General features: G+C 45.3%; 1 non-coding gene across 1 annotated transcript; it reads right to left on the bottom strand.

Moving 5' to 3' along the window:
• Window positions 1–609: 609 nt before the first annotated feature.
• Window positions 610–681, bottom strand: TRNAE-UUC (transfer RNA glutamic acid (anticodon UUC)). Its single transcript has one exon. It is a non-coding gene; the product is annotated as a tRNA-Glu (tRNA).
• Between the last annotated feature and the right edge of the window lie 6,021 nt (window positions 682–6,702).

The raw sequence follows: 6,702 nt of genomic DNA on the forward strand, positions 1-6,702 counted from the left end.
AACCCCTTCGTACTGCAATAAAATAAACCGATCGATCAAGAGGCTAATCTCTTTTGTTTGGGCCGGTAGCTAAAAGAAAGTCCTCGCCTTCTCTTGAACAAGGGAAGGGCAGCATAGCATTAGCTTCAATTGAACAAGCTCAACCTTGAAAAATAAAGGTGGTATGGTAGGCCGAAGAACCGTTGAACGCTTCAACTTGGCCACTGAAGAAGGCGAAGGCTGGGCAAGAGACTAGGCCAACTTACTGCTTACTGCCATGGTTTAAGCTTTAGGCTCCATAGACGGAACTTTTTTTTTAGGTATAAGGGAGGGGAGGACACCACTCAGCACCTAAGGTGGGGTTCAATGCCGGCCAAAATAAAAAAAAAGAGATGTATGGCTGAGGGGAGGAGAGAAAGAACGCATGCATGGGGATTCTGTCGGAGGTTCGATAATCTATGATAGGACATCATAGGCTAAGGAAGAATGAAAGGAAGTCCATTACTGAGAGAAGTGGTGATCTCGTCTTGCTTGCTGGGAGAGAGAAAGCTTCCGGACCACCTTTCCAGCCAGATTGCGAGCGATCACTCAGCAATGAACACGAACTGAAAGCGGCCGGGAAAGAGTAGCCATCCCTTACGGGAATCGAACCCGTGTCTTCGACATGAAAAGACGATGTCCTAACCACTGGACGAAAGGGACCAAAAATCCATTCTTCATATACCTCAGCTCCGAGAATAGAAGTGGTTCGTTTTGTTTCTATACGCAATTCAAGATTTAGTTTGTGTTCTGGCGATTTCTGATGTGAATTCGGCGGGTCGTCCCCCCTTCCTACGGGTTCCCCCACCAGAGCCCGCTTACGGCACGCATGACGCATGGTTACAACCTTTGCCTTAGCGTACAACGACTTCTATAGAAAGCATGAACCACCTCGAACTCACTCGATCGATGGTTCATGGTTCTACGTAATTAGTAGGATCGAGTTTCTACTCCAATCTAAGGTTTTTAGGCTTGTGAACTCAAGAGTACCGGTACGACTTCTTTGAGTAAGGAACTGGTAGCTTTTACTTATGTCAATGAGTGAGAACAGTAGTAGTAGATTGAGTTAAAGAGTTTGATCTTCCCCCCAGGATATAGAGGGGTAAGGGTCCTTTCTTTTGTTGTTGCACTGAACTAAGTAAGTGTCCTCTTCTCAGAGAGGAGGAGTTGCCTAAACCTAAAGGATTAGTTCCTCGAGTCTAGTTAACTCGATAGCTTAACACGAATAACGCGCGAGCTTTCCTCGACTATAGCGCGAGTAGAGTCTACCTCGACAAGAATAACTGCTTAACTTGACAATAGCTCGACTAGGTCGCTTCTTGTATTAATTGTTTATTTTTTTTTGTTACTTGTACTTGATTGAGTACAGGTAGTAGTAGTGGAGTTGAAGAGGTCGCTATCTCCCCAGTGAAGGTTCGCTTCGCAGACTTCACGAGCAAAGAATAGATATAACTTACAAAAAGGTGCCCATAAGTTTGCTGTCCTGTCTCTGCCTGTAGGTAGTAGGTCCCTGCTCTTTCCGATAAGCGGATAAGTTGAGGGGCTTGCTTCCCAAAATAAACTTCCCTTGCCTCCTCCTGGCCTTGACACTCTAGTTGTTGTAGCTCTTGTTTACTCCTTGTTTTCCTTCTTTCTCTTGTTAGGAGTTTAGAGTATGTCTAGAACGAGTGGAACGAAGTGCTTCCCTTAAAAAGCCCGAGTCCACGACCTAAAGAGGAGCCGAAGGGAGATGGCTAATAGATTGACTTGCTTTTTACCTTTCGTATTCGGCGGAAGTAAAACTTTATATCGGTGAGCTCCGTTTGCTTCGAAAAGATGTTGTTGGGCAGTAAGCATTTGTAAGAATAGCATCCCTATGTGGGTGGGGGAAGATCACGAAAGACAAAGATTATAAAGAGGGCCTCATGACGACTAATCCATGAGAGCCCGTATTTATGCTTTCATTCACTCGTTCCTCGTGGTCAGGAGAGGGAAGATCTTAAGGCTTTCTAGTTTTTGAATCCACTTAAGAATTTGATTGTGCCCATTGATTGTATGCCGAGGGAGAGAGCGATAGAGAGAGGGGTGGTAACCTGACCTGGGACATCGATCTGGAGTTGTGGTCTCCTTCCCATCCTTGCGTATGCCTGGACCTAGAACGGAGGATCTGAACGAGAGAGTAGAGTGAAGGCCTGTAGTTGATACAGAAGCGAGAGCTGGATCAAGGCCTTTGATAGAGTGTCAAGCCTTCCCTATCACAGAACCCATCTGTCGGTCGGCCAATATTGGATAGTCAACTAGCGCACAGGGTAACTCGAATATGAAATATAAGAATAGCAGCCCCGGTCTCAAAAACAAGCATGGAAACAGTAGTCAATCAGAAAGATAAGTTGAAGTTAGCTTTCAGCTGTTCAACCACTAAAGACTAAAGTGGGTGAAGCATAGTTTCGTCTGTCCCTCTCGCTTTCAACGCGGGATAGAGTTATCAGTACGTGCGACACCAACTCTTTCGTTTTCACTTCTTTTTTATACATATATAGATCTATTCCTACCATATTTCGTTACTTTATCCCGAAAAAGGGGAGCTCCTGGACTCCTTCCTGTTTTATTAACATCAAACCCACTCAACAGGATATTCCATAAGCACTCCGGAAGGTATAGTGTGAAGGAAAGTAGGTCCCTTACATGAGAGTTTGCGAACACGGGGGGCTTATGCTCCTGCTGCTCATATGGAACAGGTTGGCCCCCAAAAGCCCCAAGGGAACGAGCGAAAGGGCTGCTTGCCGGAACAGCAGATCGAGCAGCCTATTATTTATTACATTTCTGCCCTAACTATTCCAAAAAGGGTAACAAATGGGTCTAATTCTGAGACAAAAGTAATTTAACATCCCTGATTCGGAAACTACTGCAGTGGGAACTCTACTTGCCATTCCTCCTTCCGAAGTGAAAGTTTTAATTCTCCCCTTGGCCCAGTTGAAAAGCCTAACCCCAGGTGAAGTACCAGATTCTGAAGTGAAAGTCAGGAATTGCCCTGTCTGATTCGTAAAGCTTTCGGAGAAGGAGGGGAGATCCGCGGAGGTATAATTCTGAATACGGGTACGAAGAGTCATCCAGAAGCGCTGGAAGGGCGGGCTGGAGGAAGGGGACGAACCGCATCGATTGAGTTATATCCGGCAGGCTAACACCCACGTACCTAGAAAGGAAGGGGAAAGTCTTACCTTTTGGAAACATAAGGCGCATCAGAAAGGAATCCGGATATATTTAGATAGCCAGATTCACGAGCTGAGGACTAAGTCGAAGTGAAAGTTTGTGCCATTGTTAGTGCCAAGACCCTAGAATAGTGAACACCAAGTGAAGAGCCACCCTCCGGGAACGTCGAGAAGGGGGACGAACAACTTTTATTGGATCCGATCTGGTAGACAAGAACGAAGACAAGGATGAATAATCTGAAGAAGGCTATGCCGAATCCGAGGGAAGAAGAAGACTACGAAGAAGGAAGTTGATGCCTAGGCCGAGGCTGGTGCCTAATTCTATTCTTGAAGCCTAAGCTAGAGCTGGAGCTGAAGCCTAATTATAAGTTTCATCTAAAGCTGAAGTTAGGGCTGGAGCCTAAGTTGGTGTTGATGTCCTAGAGTAGCGAAACTACAAGTGAAGGGGCGCTATCCGGAACCCTTAAGGTCGGGGACAATCTGCTTCGATTGGGCCTTGCAGGCAGACATGCTAACTTGTGGAGACGAAATGGAATCCTATAAGAATGTCGAGTCCCGAGGGTCTGCAAGAGGCTGAGCTAACAAGCTGGCTGAATATATCATGGGGATGCCCGATTTGCGATTGAGCTAGCCGATAAGTATGATCTCTCCGGTCTGGCATGAGCCACTCCATTCCTACTTCCACTCAACAAAAAAGATAGGATTCTTGGGCTCTACCTCCAGAGTGCGTACGGCTATTTCAGACCAAAGGGGGCCAAGGGGGATCCCATAAATAATAAGTAAGATAAGTAACCCGGGCTATGAGCTATTTCGTCGTTTTCTTGCCGGAGTTCGCTAGCCGTTCAATCCGATCTTCCCTTCGCATGGCAGAAGAGCGCGGCTCGAGACTACTCTTTAAATTCAAAATGAAAGGCAAGCAGGAATTGAACCCACTAATGGGTCAGCTGCATAATCACGTATGTAAGCAAGTGATCCTCTTCTTTCGCAGGAAGCATTACTCATTTCTTCAGAGTTGAAGAAAAGGCTACCGATTTCCCACTGACTATTATGTAAGGGCTTGACCCCTTGGATGATAAATTCATTGCTAAGTTAGTCCGTAGTACGAAGCTTTCAATTCAAGCACCTTTTTTCTATACTAAAGGCCAAAGGGAAGTTGAAGCCCAACATCCCGTGGTCGGGATGGACACCGGTCTGGCCTGCACCTACATGGACTTCAAATTTACTTCTGATCGTAACTTTTTATTTTAAACCCGGTTCCTTACGCTGCCCATGAGTACGTCCGGGGTACAGGTTCACTTTACCTGCTCAATCTCCTAAAGGCGGGGACGGGGGCTGGTTTCCCTGAGTAGGAGGTATCTTAGAACGGTCAGTCGGGTGACTGATCTTGAGTTCAACTCCTCCCCAAGAATATTGGAATATAACATCAACCCCCATAGATATAGCAATCCTTTCGATGGATAAACAAGGCTCGAATAAGATAGATGAGGAAGAGCCCTTGGATACAAAGGAGAACCACAAAAAAATAAAACACCTTGTTGTTCTCTGTAAAAAATCTGACCCAATGCGCTATTGTTTCCAACATATTGGAAATTGGAAATTAATTTTTGAGAAATTCAAATGTTATATTATAACTCCCTCCAGTACGTCAGGAAACACCAGGCTCTTCCAACTTCAAATTACTATATACGCACGCTGTTCGACTGAACTCGTTCGCGTTTTGGCTCCGCGTTCATGAAATTCCAACACCAACAACAGAAGAAAAAAAGCTTCGATCGGGCGTATGGAATTCGTTTATCTCTAGTAATGAGGATAGAAGAGGAAGGGGAATCCATCAAGGTTTTTGGCTCGCAATAAAGCTAGGGTCCTGATCGAGCAACTAGCAGTCCTATCTATCCACCTCTCCAGACACAATATCTTGAGTACCTATGATGGTGACCACATCTGCTGGCATGTGATGTTTGGACATAGAATCGAGTCCTTGTGAATGGGCAGAGCCAGGTGCTCTTATTTTACGACGGTAGGGACGATTGCTTCCATTACTGACCAGAAAGACACCAAATTCTCCTTTAGGTGCTTCAACTGAGGTATAGGTAGAAGGAGATGGTACGAAAAAACCTTCTGTATAAAGTTCGAAATGGTGAGTTGAGGTAGAGTAGACCGATGATCCTGTAGTCATTTGGCCGGCTATTGAAAGAAAAAGCTTGCATCTGCTCTCCCTATTCATTAATCTAATAGGTTCGATCTCTCTCCAAACCTAACGTGATAGTTTCCCATCATAGGGCTTTCTATCTATAGATTGAGCCATTACCAAGGAGCTAATTCGTTCAGAACTCAGTTGACTGCTTATATAGATAAGGCGGAGCGTCCTTGGCTCAGCATTATAGCACATAGGGCTTCGGCGCTACTACGGCGCTTCGAGTTAGCGAAGCGCTGTAGTAGCGCCTCGCTATGAGAATCTAGCTTCGCTAACGCTCGGCTAAGTCTTGAACCTTCGCGCGTTTGCTTTCTCAGTAGAAAAAGCGCTTCTCTTTGCCCCTTAAGTAGAAGGACAAGAAAGATATTTTTTGTTTAATTGCTCCCGTTTCCTCGCATCTGCGCTCGTCAAGCCAACTTTGCTTTTTGGGAGGTTAAACTGCGCTGCGGTTGAAGCGGACATTTCGAAATGACAGCATCGAAGATTTATATATTATTATACGGTCACGGTTATCCCAGACTGCGTTCCGGAAAAAGTGGCCTACTTGAAATGAAAGAAAGGGCGAGCACTCTTGTGTTTCAACCCCACTATCACTATACTTTTAATTGTTGTGGGAGTAGCGACTGCTTAGTCTGTTAAGCTGCAATTCGTTAATTGAAATGCGACTTCCAGACTGGTAGTTGTGTGCGGGGTGAAAGGACAAGAACCTGCTGGCATCGATACGGACTGACTTCTTAATTAGCTATCATCAGGCTAGCCCGCTTGAGCAATTCCTTACGCTTTGGAGATTTAGGAAAGCATGCTCCACCTTATGCAGATGAGCCGAATTGACTCCTTTTTCAGAGGTCAGCTAGGAAAGGGGGTGGCCACTATTCTTAGTAGAAGATGGCAGTTTAGAGGATCCAGAGCTAAGATTCGATAACGGAAATGACTGCTAAGACCCTTAGTCTACTAAAAAAGCATTAGGAGAAGCCTTAGTACACGAAATAAATATCGAGACAGCTGAGACGAAGACTACTTCACTATACGAGAATCCCAGGGGTTATGAGCCAGGAAGAAGAGGCCCTCGAGAGGCCTTCCCAGTTAGTCAATTAAAGCTTCTAGGGAGGTATGATCTTCTTAAAAAGATACAAAGGAAAGATTCGACAGGGATTTGAGCTTGCTTTTCTGATTCTACAGGCAAGCGGGAAGGTCAAGTGGGTTTTGTTATATACATAATGTCATGGATGGATTTAATAATGGAAGGGAAGGGCTTATGAACCGGGAAGTTACCCATTGGTAGGGAGCATCAACATAGCTCTT

This window comes from Lathyrus oleraceus, chromosome 7, assembly GCF_024323335.1.
Source record: "Lathyrus oleraceus cultivar Zhongwan6 chromosome 7, CAAS_Psat_ZW6_1.0, whole genome shotgun sequence".
Lineage (NCBI taxonomy): Eukaryota > Viridiplantae > Streptophyta > Magnoliopsida > Fabales > Fabaceae > Lathyrus > Lathyrus oleraceus.